Genomic DNA, 21,221 nt, shown 5'->3' with positions numbered 1-21,221 from the left:
GTAGCTGGGACTACAGGCGCCCGCCACCACACCCGGCTAATTTTTTGTATTTTTAGTAGAGACGGGGTTTCACCGTGGTCTCAATCTCCTGACCTAGTGATCCACCCGCCTTGGCCTCCCAAAGTGCTGGGATTACAAGCGTGAGCCACTGCGCCCGGCCATCTCCATCTCTATAATTACATTATTATTACTTTTTTAGGTAGGTGTGTGTGTGTGTGTGTGAATAATGAAGATGCAATATGTCAAAATTTGTGGAGAGAGGGACATCAGCAAAATGGAGAAATAGGCAGCTACAAACTTTCACACTGCCACAGAAATATTGAACAAATAACCAGAAATTGTCAGAGCAACTTTATCAGAACTTTGGGAAATAGTTAAAGATTTACAGCAACCAAGCAAATGCTCATTTAAAAAAATTTGATACTTTCTTTATTATGTTTTTAGAGACAAGGTTTCATCACATTGCCCGGGCTGGTCTTGAATTCCCTGGGCTCAAGTAATCCTCCTGTCTTAGCCTCCCAAAATGCTCCGATTATAGGGTAAGCCAATACACCCAGCCAATTTTGTTTTTTAGGCAACTTGAAAATGGAAAGAAAACTTTATGAACCCTTCCCTGACTCAATAGCAGTCTTAGCGACAGCAGCCCACCTTCCGAGGGTGGGACTCCGGTCCTTTTTTATAGAGAGCAGAGCCAACTTTATACACAATTATTATGTATGTCTATTCTAACCTGTCTGGGTGTTACCTGAAAAACTGATACAAAGTGCTCATTTCTGTTTTCACACCGTAACCCACTGTAGAAAAGCAGCAGGCATTGTTTAAACATTGTAAGGCAAACAAACAAACTGCAACTGCCTGGGGCCGAAGAGTACAGTTGGTACATAGAATAACCCTCCTAAAGCCTGGGAGTGAAAGCCAGGGAGAGATAATTGTTGGGAAATTAGGGCATTCAAATTCAAAAGTTCTCTGTATATAGGGCAACTTAGAAAGGAACACATATGTCTGGGACAGGATGCATGTTCAGAGAACTGAGAACAGCCTAAGATTCCACCACTGATTGATATATAGACTCATTGCAATTGGGAAATGAACGCTGAGGAAGAATTTCAAATGGCCTTATTAAGTGTTCAAGGGATGCTCCTGCAAAAAGTCAGATCTCAAAGATTGGAAAAAGTCTTTTGTTTTTTAAGTTCCCCGTGTTCAGGGAAATTTCAGTAAAAACGCTGGCTGTACAAAAGTTAAGCCATCAACAATCAAGAACAGCAAACTCTAGGGAATGTAAATATTTGTTTTCCAGAGGTAACACATTATAATATTCAAATGTCCAGTTTTCAACAACAAAACAACAACAAAAACCCACAAAGCATACAAAGAAATAGGAAAGCAGTGGGAAAAATAAATTGACAGAAACCATCGCTGAGGCAGCATAGACGTCAGACTTACTAGACACAGACTTTTTTTTTTTTTTTTTTTTTTGAGACAGGGCATTTTGTATGTCTTCTTTTGAGAAGTGGCTCTTCATGTCCTTTGCCCACTTCTTATTTTTTATTTTTATTTTTTTGAGACAGAGTCTTGCTCTGTCACCCAAGCTGGAGTGCAGTGGCGCAATCTCAGCTTATTGCAACCTCTGCCTCCCAGGTTCAAGCGATTCTTCTGCCTCAGCCTCCTGAGTAGCCAGGACTACAGGTGCATGCCATCACACCCAGCTAATTTTTTGTATTTTCAGTAGAGATGGAGTTTCACTGTGTTAGCCAGGATGGTCTCAATCTCCTGGCCTCATGATCCACCCGCCTCGGCCTCCCAAAGTGCTGGGATTACAGGCATGAGCCACCACACCCAGCCTTTGCCCACTTTTTAATGGGATTGATTGTTATTTGAGTTCCTTGTATATTCTGGATATTAGTCCCTTGACAAATGAATAGTTTGCAAATATTTTTTCCCTTATAACAGGCTGTTTCTTCACTCTGTTAATAGTTTTCTTTGCTGTGTCAAAGCTTTTTAGTTTAATACAGTCCCATTTGTCTATTTTTCTTTTTGTTGCCTATGCTTTCAAGGTCTTAGCCATGAAATCTTTGCCTAGACCAGTGTCCTGAAGTGTTTTCTCTACATTTTTTCTAGTATTTTAATAGTTTCAGATCTTACCTTTAAGTCTTTAGTCTATTTTAAGTTGATTTTTCTATATGGTGAGAGATAGGGGTCCAGTTTCATTCTTCTGCATATGAATTTCCAATTTTACTAGCACAATTTGTTGGAGAGACTGACCTTTCCCCAATGTATGATCTTGGTGCCTTTGTTGAAAATCAGTTGTCTGTAAACATGCAAATTTATTTCTGGATTCTCTATTCTGTTGCATTGGTCTATATGTTTGTTTTTATACAAATACCATCCTGTTTTGTTTACTATATCTGCCTCTAGCTTTGTTCTTTTTGCTCATAATTGCTTTGGCTATTCAGGCTTTTTTTTCCTGGTTCTATACAAATTTTAAAATTGCTTTGTCTAATTCTGTGAAAAAATGATGTTGATATTTTAATAGAGATTGCATTGCATTTGTAGATTGCTTTAAAGAGTATGGTCATTTTAATGATACTAATTCTTCCAGTCATGAGATGCGATGTCTTTCCATTTGGTTGTGTACTCTTCAATTTCTTTTATCAGTACTTTGTAGTTTTCCTTGCAGAGATCTTTCACCTCCTTGGTTAAATTACTCCTACGTATATTTTTTTGTCACTATTGTAAATGGAATTACCTTTCTTATTTCTCTCTTGGCTAGTTTATTATTAATAACACTACTGATTTTTGTATGTTAATTTTGTATCCTTTTACTGAATTATTTTCTCAAAGAGTTTTTTGGTGGAGTATTTAGGTTTTTCTAGATATAAGATCACAGATCATATCATCAGCAAAGAGGGACAGTTTGAGTTCCTCTTTTCCAATTTGGATGCCATATATTTCTTTCTCTTGCCTAATCGCTGTGGCTAGGATTTCTAGTATTATGTTGAATAAGAGTGGTGAAAGTGGGCATCTTTGTCTTGTTCCAGTTCTTAGAGGAAAGGCTTTCAGCTTTTCCCCATTCAGTATGGTGTTAGCGGTGGGTTTGTCATACATGTCCTTTATTATGGTGAGGTATGCCTTCTCTGCCTAGTTTGTTGAGAGTTTTTATCATGAAGGGACGTTGAGTTTTATTAAACACTTTTTCTGCATGAGTTGAGAGATCATATGGTTTTGGTCCTTCATTCTGTTGATGTGATGTATGCTGTTTACTGATTTGCATATGTCAAACCATCCTTGCATCCCTCGGATGAATCCCACTTGATCATGGTGTATTATCTTTGTGGTATGCTGTTGGATTAGATTTGCTAGTATTTTTGAGGATTTTTGTGTCTATGTTCATCAGGTATATTGGTCTATAGTTTTCTTTTTTGTTGCATCCTTGTCTCGTTTTGGCAGCTGGGTAATGCTGACCTCATAGAATGAGTTAGGGAGATCTCCTCCTCTTCAATTTTTTGGAAAAGTTTGTAGACAATTGTTGTTAGCTCTTCTTTGAAAGTTCGGTAGAATTCAGTAGTGAAGCCATCTAGTCCGGGACTTTTCTTTGTTGGGAGACTTTTATTATTACTTCTTTGATCTCATTACTTGTTACTGGACTGTTTAGGTTTTCTCTCTCTTCCTGGTTCAATCTTGGTAGGTTATATATATTGAATTTTTCCATTTTCTCTAGATTTTCCAGTTTATTGGTATATAGTTGTTCATAATAGTATCTGATGATCTTGCGTATTTCTGAGTATCAGTTATAATGTCTCCTTTTTCATTTCTGATTTTATTTGGATCTTTTTTTTTTTTGCTTAGTCTAGTGGTTTATCAATTTTGTTTATCTTTTCAAAAAGCCAACTCTTCATTTTGTTGATCCTCTGTATTGCTTATTATTTATTTATTTTGAGATGGAGTCTCACTCTGTTGCCCAGGCTGGAGGGCAGTGGCGCGGTCTCAGCTCACTGCAACCTCCGCTTCCCAGGTTCAAGTGATTCTCCTGCTTCAGCCTCCTGAGTAGCTGGGATTACAGACACATGCCACCACGCCCAGCTAATATTTTGTATTTTTGGTAGTGACAGGGTTTCACCATGTTAGCCAGGACGGTCTCAATCTTCTGACCTTGTGATCTGCTGGCCTTGGCCTCCCAAAGTGCTGGGATTACAGGTGTGAGCCACCACGCCTGGCTAATCCTTTGTATAGTTTTTTTAGTGTCAATTTCATTTAGTTCTGCCTTGATGTTTATTATTTCTTTCCTTCTACTAATTTTGGTTTTGGTTTGATCTTGCTTTTCAAGTTCCTTGAAGTGCATTATTAGATTATTTACTTTAAATTTTTCTACTGTTTTGATGTAGGCACTTACTTCTACAAACTTCCCTCTCAGCACTGCTTCTGTTGTATCCCGTAGATTTTGGAATGCTATGTTTTGATTTTCATTTGTTTCAAGAAATTTTTTTATTTCTTCCTTAATTTCTTCCTTGACCCAAGGTCATTCAGGAGCATGTTGTTTAATTTTCATGTATTTGTACAGTTTCCACAGTTCCTCTCGTTATTGACTTGGTTTTTGGTGGTTTGATAAAATTGTGATATATCAATTTTCAAAAACTTGTTGAGACATGTTTTGTGTCCCAATATATGGTCTATCCTGGAGAATGTTGTGTGTGCTGATGAGAAGAATGTATGTTCTGTAGCTGTTGGATGAAATGTTCTATAAATATCTGTCAGACCCATTTGGTCTAATGCACAGTTTATATCTAATGTTTCTTTGTCAATTTTCTGTCTAGATGATCTGTTTAATGCTGAGAGTGGGCTGTTAAAGTCCCCAACTATTATTTTATTGGAATCTGTCCCTCCCTTTAAATCTAATAAAATTTGCTTTATATATCTGGGTGCTCCAGTGTTGGGTGCATATGTATTTAGAACTGTTATATCCTCTTGCTAAATTGATCCCTTTATCATTGTACAATGACCTTCTGTGATGGTTAATACTGAGTATAAACTTGACTGAATTGAAGGATGCAAAGTATTTACCCTGAGTGTGTCTGTGAGGGTGTTGCCAAAGGAGATTAACATTTGAGTCAGTGGACTGGGAAAGGCAGACCCACCCTTAATCTGGGCACCATCCAATCAGCTGCCAGCACAGCTAGAATACAAAGCAGGCAGAAAAAAAAAAATGTGAAAAGACTAGACTGGCCTAGCCTCCCAGCCTACATCTTTCTCCCATGCTGGATGCTTCCTGCCCTTGAACATCAGACTCCAAGTTCTCAGTTTTGGGACTCATGCTGGCTCTCCTTGCTCCTCAGCTTGCAGATGGCCTATTGTGGGACCTTGTGATCTTGTGAGTTAATACTTAATGAACTCCCCTTCATATATCCTATTAGTTCTGTCCCTCTAGAGAATGCTAATATATCTTGTCTCTTTTTATTGTTTTTTACTTCAAGTTTATGTTATCTAAGTGTAGCTACTCCTGCTTACTTCGTTTGCTTGGAATATCTTTTTCCATATTTTTACTTTCAGTCTATATGTGTCTTTCCACATGATTATCTGTTTCTTATAGGCAGTAAATAATTGGGTCTTTTAAAAAATCCATTCAGCCAGTCTACATTTTTTTTTTTTTTTTTTTTTTTTTTTGAGACGGAGTCTTGCTCTGTCGCCCAGGCTGGAATGCAGTGGCGCCATCTGGGCTCACTGCAAGCTCTGCCTCCCGGGTTCCCGCCATTCTCCTGCCTCAGCTTCTCCGAGTAGCTGGGACTACAGGCGCCTGCCACCACGCCCGGCTAATTTTTTTGTATTTTTAGTAGAAACAGGGTTTCACCGTGGTCTCGATCTGCTGACCTCGTGATCCGCCTGCCTCGGCCTCCCAAAGTGCTGGGATTACAAGCGTGAGCCACTGCACCCGGCCCAGTCTACATTTTTTAAGTGGAAAGTTTAACTCATTTACATGCAAAGTTATTATTGATACGCAATAGCTTATTCTTATCATTTTAGTAAATTATTTCTGGGTGTTTTGTAAGTCCTTTAGTCTTTTTTTATTATTGTTTAACACTGTGGTTTGATGGTTTCTGTAGTGATAACATTTGAGTCTTTTCCTTGTTTGTGCATTTGCTCTACCAGTTGTTCTTACATTCTTATGTGTTTCATAATGGTAAATAACATTCTTTCTCTGGCAAAGTTCTTATTCATATCTTGAATTGTTTTTCTGATTTCTTTGTTATTTCACTTCCATCTGTAGGACTCCCTTAAGCATTACTTGTAGGGAGCAGAAGGGAGAGGAGGACTTTATCCTGAATATGTGTCTATGGTCTTGGTTGCATAGGACGTGTTGGCTTTGATTCTGGGTGGTGATGAATTTCCTCAGTTTTTGCTTGTCTGGGAAAGACTTTATTTCTCCTTCATTTATAAAGGATAATCTTGCTGGGTATAGCATCCTTAATTGGCAGTTTTTTCTTTCAGCACTTTGCATATACTATACTCTCCTGGCCTGTAAAGTTTCTGCTGAGAAGTCCACTATTAGTCTGATATGGGTCCCTTTATAGGGAACCAGATGCTTTTCTCTTGCTGTTTTTTAGAATTATCTCTCTGTTTTTGACAGTTTGACTATAATGTGTCATGGAGAAGAACTTTGCATTATATCTATTTGGGGATCTCTAAGCCTCTTGTATCTGGATGTCTAAATCTCTTGCCAGACTTGGGAAGTTTTTATCTGTTATTTCATTAAATAGGTTTTCTAACTCTTTTCTCTTTGCCTTCTAGGACTCCAAAAGTTTGAATATTTGGTTGCTTTATGGTGTTTCATGTGTCAAGTTAGGGTTTGCTCATTCTTTTTTATTCTTTTTTATTTTTGTCTAACTGGGTTATTTCAAAAGACCATTCTTCAAGTTCTGAGATTCTTCCTTCTCCTTAATCTACCCTATTGTTGAAGCTTTCAAATGTATTTTGTATTTCATCCAAAAATAAACAGTGTAACTGGTGGTGGTGGTAGCTGTGATGGGCTGTGTGAGCTAGTCTCCAGGCCTGCAGGTGACATGCACAGGTAATTGCAAGCTATTGTGGTAGTGGCAGGGTGGGTAGGCCCCTGGGAGGAGTGGTCAGGTGTCAATGGTAGTGGACTGGGCAATCTTCAGTGCCCTGAACTGCATGCTCTGGCAAGGGTGAGGTGAAGCTAGTGCCATGTGAGTTTGTCCTCAGGGCTCCTCAGTGGTGTGTGCAGGTGTCTGTCATGATAGGCAGAGATGGAGCAACTTCCAGGCCTCTGGTGGAATGCTTGGGTTAGCAGTGGCAGTGGCCATGGTTGCTTTTAGTGGTGGCAGCCTAGGCTGACAGATGGGGAATGCATGCCTCGCTTGTACCTCAGCCCTGGTGGCAGTGGCCCATGCCTCACTTGTGCCTCAGCCCTGGCAGCAACAGCCTGCTCCTTGCTTGTGCCTCAGACCTGGTACCACTGGGCCCCAGGACAGTGCGCAGTCTGTTGTGGCAGGGATCTCAAAATGGCACCTTCCTGTAGCTGCCTAGGACTCAGGAGGAATATGTGACCCAGCACAATCTCCCTCCCTGGATCTGTTAGTTTCTGGGCCCTCAAGGCTCTGGGGCTCTCCTGAGGCTAGGATTGCAGAAGTACACAGTGGAAATTTGGTCTGCTGGGGGTCTCTAAGCCACCTTTCCCTGCACTCTGTCTTGCTTCTCTTTCCTTCCTTGGTGAAGCGTTGCGTGTCACGTTTCTGTAAAATTTCAGTGTTCTCTCTTGGATGATCTATTCGAAGTGTAATTATCTACTCACTATTTTGGTTCTTCTTAGGGGAGGAGGCGAGTACAAGATGCCTCTAGTCAGCCATCTTGAAGCCTCTCACTATCTTCACTTTAATGTTTAACTAGGCATATTGCCTAGTCAGGGCATTTTAAACCAATGATTAAGAAACCACCATTTAGTGAGCCTAGAGTGAAGATAGGATCTATTTTCAGAATGGAAGCTTAACTTTTTAGTCATTAAAAAGCAGTTCAATTTTCTTTCTAACATTCTTGGTATTATAACTTTAAGAATATTCATATCTAGGCACAATGGCTAATGCCTGGATAATAATCCCAATGCTTTGGGAGGCTGAGACAGGAGGATCACTTGAGGTCAGGAGTTCAAAGCAAGCCTGGGCAACATAGTGAGACTCTGTGTCAAAAAAAAAAAAGCCAAGTGTAATGGTGCACAGCTGTAGTCCTAGCTACTTGGGAAACTGAGGTGGGAGGATCACTTGAGCTCAGGAGGCTAAGGCTGCAGTGAGCCATAATCATGCCACTGCACTCTGGGCAATAAAATGAGACCCTGTCTCAAAAAAAAAAAAATCCCACAAATGAGTAACTTTTACAAATTAAAAAACTCCACATTATTAACTGTAGTTTTCAGTCATCAGTAGAATAGTAGAATGAAATATGCCTGGGATTACAGGCATGAGCTTGGTGGCTCATGCCTGTAATCCCAGCACTTTGGGAGACAGAGGAGGGAGGATCAGCTCTGCCCAGCCAGCCTGGGCAAAATAGGGAGATCCAGTCTCTACAAAAAAATAAAAACATGGTAGCTGAACATAGCGGCTCACACCTGTAGTCCCAGCTCCTTGGGAGGCTGAGGTAGGAAGATCTGCTTGAGCCTGGGAAGGCAAGGCTACAGTGAGCTGAGATGATGCCATTGCCCTCCAGCTTGGATGACAAAGTGAGACCCTGTCTCAAAAAAGAAGAAGGAAAGAAGGAAGGAAGGAAGGAAGGAAGGAAGGAAGGAAGGAAGGAAGGAAGGAAGGAAGGAAAGAAAGAAAGAGAAAGAAAGAAAGAGAGAGAGAGAGAAAGAGAGAGACAGAAAGGGAGAAAGAGAGACAGAAAGGGAGAAAGAAAGAGAGAGGGAGGGAGGAAGGAAAGGGAGGAAGAGAGAGGGAGGAAGAGAGAGGAAGGAAGGAGAGAAAGAAAAGAGAGAGGGAAAAAAGAGGAAAGAAGAGAGAAAGGAAGAAGAAAGAAGGAAAGAAAGAAAGGAAAGAAGAAAGAAAGAAAAGAAATAGGAAACATTAGGTAATGAAGGAGGAGAGAATAAGGAAATATTCCAATTATATCTTATTGTGAGTGTGGCTTAGTGGAAGGAACTCAATCTCAAGGATTAGATTTTTTTGTTCAGTTTTAAAGCAACATTAAATTTCAATTAATGGGGTCAAAATATGGTGGTCTACTCTCAGGACCATAAAATCAGGGTGGCAGAAGCCTGCTTGGAGTTAAAAATAGATCCTGGGATATAGATAATCAAAGGTTGTTACTGTTTTTGTTACCTTCATTCTATTTCACTGCAATATATCCTCAAAACAAAAATGCCTGTGATAGTCACTAAGTTTGTTCTCAAATACCCAGGTTCTCTTTTCTGTGAATCTGATAAGATGACACTTTCCCACACTTTTGAAGTTAGACATACCCATTGGTTTTGCTTTAAATAAGAAGGCATTAGCAGGGGGAAGATGTGCCACTTCTGGGCAGAGCTATGGATTTGTGCCATGTCCATCCTCTTCCTGCTGTGATAACTGTGGAAGCATATGTTGAAGTACAGCTTTCATCACCAAGGTTCCTGAGTGACTACAACAAGCAGATGCCCTTGCTGATGCACACTGGACATGTAATATAGGCAAGAAATAAACTGATATATTTTTTAGTCATTGAGACTTTGGAGTTTGTTATTGCAGCATAATCTACCTTATCTTGACCAATCTCTAATATGGGATGCTGCCAGAACAAAAACCTAAAAAAGGGGCATTGGCTTAGTGGTCAGGTGGTACTGACAAGGATGGTGAGCCATGTTACACAATGGTGACACATTTGGTAAAGCTGTGGGGTAAAGTCACTTGGAAGGTAGATGATGTGCCTAGCAAACTTGTAGCTCTAGAAGAAGCAACTAGAAAACATAATGGTGTAGATAGCCAATATATTTGACACTAAGTAGGGGTTCAGGGGAGGGCTAGCTAGTTTGCAAGTAGGAGTGAAAGGAAAAAATAGACCAGAAATTCAGAGACTGGCAGGGTTGGGAGGCAGCTTTCTTCTCAATACAGATAAAAGATAAAACAATAAAGACTCAGCTTCACAGCAAGGATCTAATCAAGGCTATTGCCATCACATTCATGGTCAAAATCTCTGAACAGGCTGAGGTGTTCTCAGAATAAAGGTCCAACCAGAACGGAACTTTGGGGCTGACTCCCTTAGGAAGGGGTGGGTGAGGGTATTTTGAGTGTGGGAAAGATGTTTGGTGACTAGAAGTGTGGATTACAGTAGTCCTTATGTGTGTATTTGTTCTCTCCTAAGCACATGGTGAAATTGTGCTTCCTTATTCCATTTGAAATTAACCCTGACCATGTGGCTGAACTTGGTCAATAAAATGTGAAAGGAAATTATGTGTGTCACTTTTGGGCAGAAGCTTTAAGAGCCAGTGCTCACTCATCATTTCCTTTTTTTCCTCTTCCCTCTGTCTGGGTGACAATAGAAACACATCATGAAGTGGAGTCCCCATCAACCTGGGTCCCTCCGTGACTATGGCCAGTAGAGTGTTCTGCCAACCCTAACCTATTCTGATCAATCTACTGACTAATATGTTTAATCTTTGTAGAGTAAGACATTATTTTTGTTTTGAAGAGTAAAATATTAGGCAGGGAAAAAAATGTACAAACCATAAAGTAAAAAAAGTTACATCAGATTACATATAAATTTTAATTTTTGTATAGTAAAACACACTTAAAAGAAATTATATGCTGGGCAAAACATTTGTATCACATATACATGCAAAGGGTTAACACTGACTGTATATAAAGACCATCAATAAATTGACAACAAATATTTAATAACCCAGTAGAAACAATGGGCAGAGAATATGAGGAAGTTGTGGTGGACATTGGTTGTTTGCTTCTCTACCATTGTTTTTCCTTCTCCTGCCAAAAGCAGCTAGGTTTCCCATAGGGGAACGCCCTTCTCACATTCTCAGACATGTGATTTGTGTAGGTTTGACCACACTGTCAGCTCTAGGGGGTGCCCAGACTGGATTAAGTCACATGCCAAGCCCTGAACCAATCACTGGGTCTGATGTTAAAGAAAAAAAAAAATTATTTGTAACGTTTGTTAAAGCATAGTAAAGAAAACTTTATTTATTTATTTTGAGACAGGGTCTTGCTCTGTCTCCCAGGCTGGAGTGCAGTGGCACGATCTCGGTTCACCGCAACCCCTGCCCCCAGGTTCAAACAATTCTCCTGCCTCAGCCTCTGGAGTGCCTGGGATTACAGGCATGCGCCACCATGCTCCGATAATTTTTATATTTTTAGTAGAGGCTGGATTTCACTATGTTGGCCAGGCTGGTCTTAAACTCCTGACCTCAAGTGAGCCACCTGCCTTGGCTTCCCAAAGTGCTGAGATTACAGGCATGAGCCACTACGCCCGGCCTAAAGAAGGCTTTATTCAGGACTATCATGATAGGTATAGGGACAACTGCAACAGGGTTTTGCAGTGGGGAAGAGGGATGGGGCTCAACTCTGAATACAGCATGGACAAGAAGAATTTATAGCCAAGGAGCAGGTGGAAGTAGGTGGGGAGAAAATTACTAAGAAGTGGCATTAGGAGTAGAAGGATTCTAGAGAAACCAACCTAATAGGATTCCATCTGAAGACAGGCCAGGGTGATTAGACTTCAGAGGATAAGAAATGAAACCGGATCAGATACAGAGGTTGACTAGATAGGGTAGGGGATTCTTGCTAAATTGACTTAGCAGGGTTCTTTGCTGAAACTGGATTGTACAAGGAAGTGCATGGATGGGCTTAGGAGGAGGTTCAGGAGCCTGACTAAAAGTTTGGTCAAGCAAAGGATCTTTGTCACTGGAAATGAATGGATCAATTTTCTGATGTCTGGATGGGATATTACCGGGTAATTTTTTAAAAATGAGACTGTTCTAATATGCTTTCATGGAAAGGTATGCATGATATATGGTTTAATAACACAAATAAGTTTCAGAGTAAAGTGTACATGACCACATTTTTACTAAATAGGAAAGAGAGGGGAAAGCCTAGAATAAATGTAAATGTGTGTCAGCATAGAGTAAAAAGCATAATGATGCAGATACATAGTTAACATTGTATACTTGTTACTAGTCTCAGCTCCAAATCTTGGCATTCTGCTTTGTGATGCTGGGGCTGAGACTCCACAAACCTCATTTTTGCTTTGTCAGCTGTTCTGTTACACTCTGTTCATAGGGGGTACTGGAGGCAGAGAGGGAAGTTGGAGGAGGGATCTCCTGTTTGCTTCCTAAAGGCTTCCTATTCCTGTCAGAGTAGCTCCAGTAATTTTTCACCCTGGCAGCAGCAGCTGGTTCCAGTTTCCAGTATTTTCCGTATTCCCAGAATCAGCTTCAGGGTGCTCCTCAGAGCGCCAATATGCCAGTGCCCACTCCTCAGAGGTCTGGGTCCCAACTCCACAGGGTCTGTCCTCCATGTTTCTGGGTTCAAATGACCCTGGCTAATTCCCTTTGCTCCCAGCCCTAGGGGTGGAAGCTACCTCCTGTAGCTCCTCCCTTACCTCAGTGCCCCCTTTCGACATCTCAATCTTTCAATAACTGTTAAGCTGACTGTATAAATTTACTGTCACTGCTGTAACAGATTGCCACAAATTTGTGGCTTAAAACAACACAAATGTATTATATTCCAGTTCTGAAGTCATAAATCCAAAAGGGGCTTTACTGAGATTAAAATCAAGGTGTCAGCAGAGCTTCATTCCTTCTGGAGGCTTTAGAGAAGAATCTTTTTCCTTGTCTTTTCCAGCTTCTAAATATTGCCTGCATTCGTTGGTTTGTGGCCTCTTCCTCCACCTTTAAAGACGGCAGCATAGCACCTTCAAATCTCCCTCTGATTCTCATGCCTCTCTCTGTCACCTCTGAGGACTACAGAGTGTGACTACAGACTACAATGGGTGACTACATATGTCCTGCCTGGGTAATCCAGGATAATCTCTCATCTCAAGATCTTTATCTTAATCACATCTGCAAAGTCCCTTTAGCTATGTAAGGTAACACATTCACAGGTTCCAGGAATTAGGACATGGACATCTTTGGGAAATTATTATTCTCCCTACCCCACCAATCCCCTCGATCAGGGCTTGGGAAACTTTTTCTGTAAAGGGCCAGACAGTAAATATTTTAGGCTTTGTGGGCCATGAAGTGTCTGTCACAACCACTCAACTTTGCTGTTGTAACATATAAGGAGCCATAGACAAGACAGAAATGAATGAGCATGCGGTGTTCTGGTAAAGCTTTACTTACAAAAATATGCAATGGGTAGAATTTGGCCAGCTGGCATTAATATTCCACCCCATCCTAGATAAAATGATCTCTGTTAACATACCGATGTATTTTCTGTTTTCCTGATTCACCTTATCACAGACTGGTGAAACTGGAGGACGGTAATGAGGAGATTGTTAAATTTTTTGTATATATCTCTATATTGCTTGGCTTGTCACAAATATATTATCTTTATAATTAAAATATTAAATATCTAATAAAAAAATCTATAGCTTTATCTATGTATAAAAACATTTTCTTAAAAAAAAAAAAAAAAGAAGACAAAATAGAACAAAATATCTGGGAGAAGAACCAAGCAATCCTGTCTCAGTAAGAATCAGCCTGTCAGCAAAAATAGCTAGAGGCAGCTAGTTATTCTTTAAGGCCCATGGCAACAATCTCTCCTTGTCCCTCCAGATGAATGTCACCCCACCTTCTCTGAAAGCCCTAGGCTTTTTTTTTTTTTCCTTGATGGAGTTTCACTCTTATTGCCCAGGCTGGAGTGCAGTGGTGTGATCTCAGCTTACTACAACCTCCGCCTCCCGCGTTCAAGCGATTATCCTGCCTCAATCTCACGAGTAGCTGGGATTACAGGAGTGTGCCACCACGCCCAGCTAGTTTTCGTATTTTTAGTAGAGATGGCATATCACCGTGTTGGCCAAGCTGGTCTCGAACTCCTGACCTCAGGTGGTCCACCCCCATCGCCCTCCCAAAGTGCTAGGATTACAGGCATGAGCCACCATGCCCAGCCTGAATGCCCTAGGCTCTTTATTGACACCTCGGAGGCACTGATTGTATAAAGAATCCTGCTACCCAGAATAGAAGCATCTAGTGGTCAGTAATCCCATTTTAAATTGAGAATTAGCCTAGATTAGTAATAAGGATAGTTGCTTTGGAGTCATCAAGACCTAATTGATCTTGGGCAAGTTCCTTGACTTCTTGGAGCCCCAGTGTTCTCATCTGTAATTTGGGATAAAAAAGGCCCATGTGACATGACTGCAGAGTTATAACACTGAAGAACAAGGCTTCAGCTGGGCGTGGTGGCTCACACCTGTAATCCCGGCATTTTGGAAGGCTGAGGTGGGTGGATCGCCTGAGGTCAGGAGTTCAAGATCAGCCTGGCCAACATGGTGAAACCCTGTATCTACTAGAAATACAAAAATTAGCCAGGAGTGATGGTGCATGCCTGTAATCCCAGCTACTCGGGAGGCTGAGGCAGGAGAATCGCTTGAATGTGGGAGGTGAAGGCTGCAGTGAGCCAAGATCGCTCCACTGTATCCCAGCCTGGGTGACAGAGCTAGACTTCATCTCAAAAAAAAAAAAAAAAAAAAAAAAAAAAAAAGAAAAAAAGAAAAAAGAGAACAAGCCTTCAAGTTTGGATTGGGCTTCATATCCAGGCTTCACCATTTGTGTGCTCTGTGTTCTTATGCAAGTTGCTTTACATCTCTGAGCCTGAATTTCCTCCCGTTTGTAAAAGATCATTACGACACCTATTTCAAAGGTTGGGTAGAGATACAATCAGAATGTAATCCTGTGGTCTTTCTGGTCAGAGCAATCATCATCATCTCTCACTTGGCTCACAGCAATGGCTTCTGCCTGGCCTTCCTGCTTTCAGCCTCCAGACTCTTCTCAAGGCAACAGCCAGGGTGCTCTGGTTGAAACTTAATCGGATCATGACACTCCTTTAAAATGGAAGTCCACAAACTATGGCTCACAGGGTAACTATAGCCCATGAGCTCAGAACAGTTTCCACATTTTCAGATGGTTAAAAAAAGAAACAAAAGAGGAACAATATTTTGTGACCCATGAAAATTATGTGAAATTCAGTGTCCATAGGTAAATTTTGTTGGAACACAGCTATGCTCCTTTGTTTACGCACTGTTGATGGCTACTCTTGTGTTACAATGGCAGGACTAAATAGTTGCAACACAGACCATATGGCCAGCAAAGCCTGAAATATTTACTATCTAGCCCTTTGCAGAAAAGTTTGCCAAGCCCTGCTCTAAAACACAGATTAACAAAGCAGAACAAACAATAAGCATTCTGATGGCTTCCCATCTCTCTCAGAGTAAAAGACAAAAGCACTTCATCATCTTGCCATCTCCTCGTTAGTCACTCTGGCCTCCCTGCTGTCCATATACCAGTTACACTTGGCCTCAGGCCTTTCCCCTGGCTGCTCCTTTACCCTGGAATGCCCTTCTCCATGTATCTGCATAGCTAACTCCTTCATCACCTTCCATTGAATATTGGCTCAAACGTCACCTTCCCACGGAGCACTAGGTGTGATGGGACAGGAGGCAGAAAAATTCTGGGAGGGCAGGTCCCCAGCGAGGACCCCACCCTCGAACCTGGAACAGTGGTCCAAAGCGAGAACTTACATCCCTGTTTTCCCACTCAAATGTTGCCTTTTCCAAAACCACCATGGCCTGCCCTTGCCCCACATCCTGTGTGGATAAAAACCCCAGGCTCACCTGGCAGAGAGAGGAAAAGCAGCTGGACATTGGAGACTATGGTTGGATGTCGGAGAGAGGGACTCATCCTAAGTGTAGGCATAGTTTTTATCATCCTCTGAAGAGAGGAGTCTGGCAGGGATGGCTGGAGAATTTCAGGGGAAGATTACCTTCTCGTTCCATCCCCTTTTCAGCTCCCTTTCTCACTGAGAGCCACTCTCATTGGCAATAAAACTCCCCCCACCCCCACATTTACCACCTTCAATTCGTTTGTGAGACCTTATTCCTCCTGGACTCCAGACAAGAACTGTGTGCCTCGAGTGTGGGCACAAAAGGCTGTCACACTGACCCTCTACTGAGCTGTTAAGCTGCCTGCAGACAGCAAAGCTATAGGGGCACTGCAACACTTCCTCTGGGGCTTTGGGCACTCTCCCTTAGATGCTGCCATGGGCCAGTATGGAGTTCACTCTTGCCGGCACCTGCACCAGCTCACCTGTGCTCCCACTCCCGCGTGGGGTGGAGCAGAGAGTGAGTGGAGTTCGCCCCTGCCAGTGCCAGTGCACTCCAGTTCCCACCCACGAAGGGGTCAGGGAACTGTCCTGCTTCACCTAGACCATCTATTTAATATTGTAAACCGTTTCTGTGCTCGCCCAATGTAGGCACTCCTGATCCGCCTAACCCAGATCTATCCTTTTCACAGTGATTGTCATCTTCTAACACTCCACTTAATCACTTATTTACTACATCTATGGGCCTGTCTTTCCCAGCAGAATGAAAAGTCCTCCAGGGCAGAGATTTTTATTCATCAGTCTCTCCCAGCACTTACTACCTAGTAGATCTTAAGACAAATGTGTTGAATGAATGCATGAAATAAAAGAAAAGAAGATATGAAGTATTAAGCACATTGCCTGGCCCATAGTAGGTACTTCAAAGCACTTATCATTGCTATTATTATTGATTGACTACTAGTATGTACAAAGTGAGTAACGTAAAACAAACACGATACATTTTAATCTTTCTTACCTTCCTTTGATATCTCTTATGGCACTAAGGACAGTGCCTTGTATGTGCTAAGCACTCACTACTCTGATGAGATTTCACTCAGCCTTGTGCCCATCTCTATTGCTATCTACAAGAGCAAGCCAAATTTTGTGCCTCGGATCCCTGTTCCTCTCTGCTCCTCAATATTCAGTTCCCAGGGTTCTGTGACCAGGGGTAGAGCGTACATGTGATTAAGGTGACACCATCTTAATACACTATATACCTATATACCTTAGTGACCCCACTGATACTGTTAGACTTTGTGCCCCCACCCAAATCTCATCTTGAATTGTAGCTCCCATAAATCCCGCGTGATGTGGGAAGGGCCCAGTGGGAGATAATTGAATCATGGGGATGTTTTCCCCCATACTGTTCTCGTGGTAGTGAATAAGTCTCATGAGATCTGATGGTTTTATAAGAGGTTTTCCCTTTTGTATGGCTTCCATTCTCTCTTGCCTGCCACCAGGTAAGACATGCCTTTCGCCTTCCACCACGATTGTGAGGCCTCCGCAGCCACGTGGAACTGTGAATCCATTAAACCTTTTTCTTTATAAATTACCCAGTCTCAGATATGTCTTTATCAGCAGCATGAAAACAGACTAATACACCTACCTTACCAGATCTGCTATCCAGAGAACTCTGAATCTGGCACCAACTTCTGAAAGACTGTTCAAATGCAAACCACTTCAGCAGTACCGATGCTTGACCCTAAGATAAGATTGTGATACAAGTCTCCAGGGCAGGGGTTGGAAAAAACCTGGCTATGTAATCACCATGGCTGGGCTTTGTTTACATAACAGTGTTTGAGAAATGTGTTCAGGACTATTTAAACTCAGACCATTTAAATTCTAAAGAATTAAAAAAATCAAGGTAAACACTTAAAGGATTTTAAAGATTAGCAAAAGGCGGGGTGTGGTGACTCATGCCTGTAATCCCAGCACTTTGGGAAGCTGAGGCAGGTGGATCATCTGAGGTCAGGATTTCGAGACCAGCCTGACCAATATGCGAAACCCCGTCTCTACTAAAAGTACAAAAATTAGCCGGGTGTGGGGGTGTGCTGAGACAGGAAAATCGCTTGAACCCGGGAGGCGGAGGTTGCAGTGAGCCAAGATCATGCCACTGCACTCCAGCCTGAGCGACAGAGCGAGACTCCACGCCCCCCCCAAAAAATTAGCAAGATAGGAGACTATATAACTTATATAACATCTACCTCTCCCTTCTCACCATGGTCTAAGGATTAAGTCAGTCTATGTAATATGTCTGCGGGAAACAAATGTGGGGGATTGGGAAATAGAGTCTCTGCAGGTATACAATGAGATCCTACATCCTGAGCTTCCTGGGGGTATCCTCAATATCAAATATTCTGGCAGTGGCAGAGTATGCACCTTGGATTTTTGTTTCTAAAAGTATTGCCATCATTTTAATTCATTGAGATAATCTCCCAAGCCCATTTGTGTGTGTGTGTGTGTGTGTGTGTGTGTGTGTGTGTGTGTATGACAGGGTCTCACTCTGTCGCCTAGGCTAGAGTGCAGTGGTGTGATCTTGGCTCACTGCAACCTCCACCTCCCAGGCTCAAGTGATCCTCCCATCTCATCCTTCCAATTAGCTGGGATCACAGGGTGCACCACCACACCCAGCTAATTTTTGTTTTTTTTTAATAGAGACCAGGTTTCTCCATGTTTCCCAGGCTGGTTTCAAACTTCTGGCCTCAAGTGATCTGCCCACCTTGGCCTCCCAAAGTGCTGGGATTACAGAAATGAACCATTGCACTCAGCCTCCACACTTTCGTTTTACAAAGAAGAACAATGAGGCCAGAGAGGGACTCTCCAGTGCTAAACACAGTTCCTGGCCATAGATGCTCACTAAACATTTGCTGACTGACTAAGCTTGGGCCAGTGACTTGCTTATAATTAGCAAGTTCCAGAGTTAGAACTCAAATTCAAGTCTCTTAACCCTGAGTTCAATGTTGCCTAGGTTCTCCTCACTCCTACGATAGCTCTATCTCCCGAAGAATGAAGATTTTATGTGCCATAAACCATGTTGTCTCTGTCACCACCTATCTCCTCCTTAGGCCCTCTCAGCTAGAGACCAGCCAGCCAGCCATGGGCAGCCTCAACTCCACACAGGCTCCAGGCCAATATTGACGCTGGTAGAGAGAGTATTAACAGCCACAGATCCTTCAAGCAGTTGGGTTTGGAATTAAGTGAGCTTCTGCAATCTTGCTGGGGCCTCTGGGTACCAGACATACATTTCCCCAACATCTTTGTTACAGCTATCATGTGACAGTGTTCTTTTTACAGGCCCTTCTGAAAAAGTTCTCTTGCTCTGAGTGGTGTAGTTCTGCAACCTATCCCCCAACTGATTAGACAGCGGATCAGGCCCAAGTCAATGTTCGCCATCTTTTTTGTTTGTTTGGTTTTGGTTTTCCTTTTTTTTTTTTGAGACAGAGTCGTACTTTGTCATGCAGGCTGGAGTGCAGTGACACGATCTTGGCTCATTGCAACCTTCGCCTCCTGGGCTCACTGCCTCAGCCTCTCAGAGTAGCTGGGATTACAGGCGCCCACCACGACACCTGGCTAATTTTTATATTTTTAGTAGAGATGGGGTTTCACCATAATGACCAGGCTGGTCTCAAACTCCTGACCTTAGATGATCTGCCTGCCTCGGCCTCCCAAAGTGCTGGGATTACAAGCTTGAGCCACCATGCCTGGCCAGTGGTGGCCATCTTTATAGGATGGAAATGAGGGAAGCCTGTAGGGTGAAAGGACGTGATAAACACTCACAAATGGACATCTCATCTACTGCAGAGTGACCAGTGGGACCCACAAGAGTCACTCTTTAGGAAAGAGTCAGACAGAAGATGTAAGGGATGCTGAGTTGTGCCACCATACCCTCTTCAGGATGCAGGTGCTATTTGCCCAGCTGTTGGCATTATTGGTTATTGACTACCCATAGCTAAGTCTCTGTCTCTGAAGATTGCCCTCAGCCAAGTTACACCCCTTTCCAAGAAGCAGATAGTATCCAATGCCTAGTGGGAGAACAAAGCCCTGGCTCCTTGCTGTCATTGTCACAGACCTTGCAAAGATTATGAAAACAAGAGAAATCTAGCATGGCTGATTCCATCTTGCTTCTAGCCTCACAGGCTTGCTGTCCTTGCTCATTCCTGGGCATAGGCTAAGCTAACCACGGGAGGAATTTAATTTATGGTTTAACTTTGAAGCAAAGATGGTAACACTCCTTCCCTAAAACGGGTCCCCTCCTCATTTGGAGGCTGAAACAGACTTTGTAAGACTCATGAAAGGCCATAAGATTAGGACTATGAGAAGGGCCTGAAATCTGCTGAAGTGTAGGCATAGTTTTTATCATCCTTTACTGCTTAGGAGTCATGTGGCCAGAGGTCACAAGATTTGTGACTTCCTCAACTGCTCGTATAGATAACATCACTGTTATAGAACCTGAGATTGGTCTTTTGAGATGTTTTTCAGACTTTTGCATTCTGGTAAGTGACTGACCCCACCTGAACTCATGACTCATGACTCAACCGGTCTTGCGGCCCCTACCCAGAGGTGGACTCAGCATGCAAGGACCATTTTCCACACTCCTATGATCGCATCCTCAACAAATCAGCAGCACTCATTCCCTGGGCCCCTGCACACCCAACCATCTGTGAAAAACCCTAACCTCCAAGTCTTGAGGGAGACTGATTTGAGTAATAATTCCATCTTCCACTTGGCCAGTCTTACATTAATTAAACTTTCTTTACTGCAATACTATGGTCTAAGTGAACTGGTTTTATTTGTGCAGCAGGCAGGTAGAACCCATCAGGTGGGGCCAGGCACGGTGGCTCACGCCTGTAATCCCAGCACTTTGGGAGGCTGAGGCAGGCGGATCACGAGGTCAGGAGATCAAGACCATCCTGGCTAACACGGTGAAACCCTGTCTCTATTAAAAATACAAAAAATTTAGCCGGGCGTGGTGGCGGGCACCTGTAGTCCCAGCTACATGGGAGGCTGAGGCAGGAGAATGGTGTGAACCCAGGAGGTAGAGCTTGCAGTGAGGCGAGATTGTGCCACTGTGCTCCAGCCTGGGCAACAGAGCAAGACTCCGTCTCAAAAAAAAAAAAAAAAAAGAACCCATCAGGTGATTACATTACCTTCGTTGGAGGCAACTCTGAAAAGCCATCCCAACTCCAGAACTCCCCCCAAGGTTGGCTGAGGCCCTCATCCCTCTCTCCTTACAGGCGTTGATCCTGAGAGTTCTCCCCAGTAAACTTCCAGCATACAAATATGCGCCTCAGGGGCTTTTTCCGAGAGAACTCATCCTAAGATAGTGTGGAGCAGACAGGGAAGCTGAAGGCTGGAGACCATCTAAGAAGACGGTGAGCA

The sequence above is a fragment of the Nomascus leucogenys genome, chromosome 6 (assembly GCF_006542625.1).
Source record: "Nomascus leucogenys isolate Asia chromosome 6, Asia_NLE_v1, whole genome shotgun sequence".
NCBI classification, from domain to species: Eukaryota; Metazoa; Chordata; class Mammalia; order Primates; family Hylobatidae; genus Nomascus; species Nomascus leucogenys.
Note: the sequence above shows the minus strand (reverse complement) of the source record.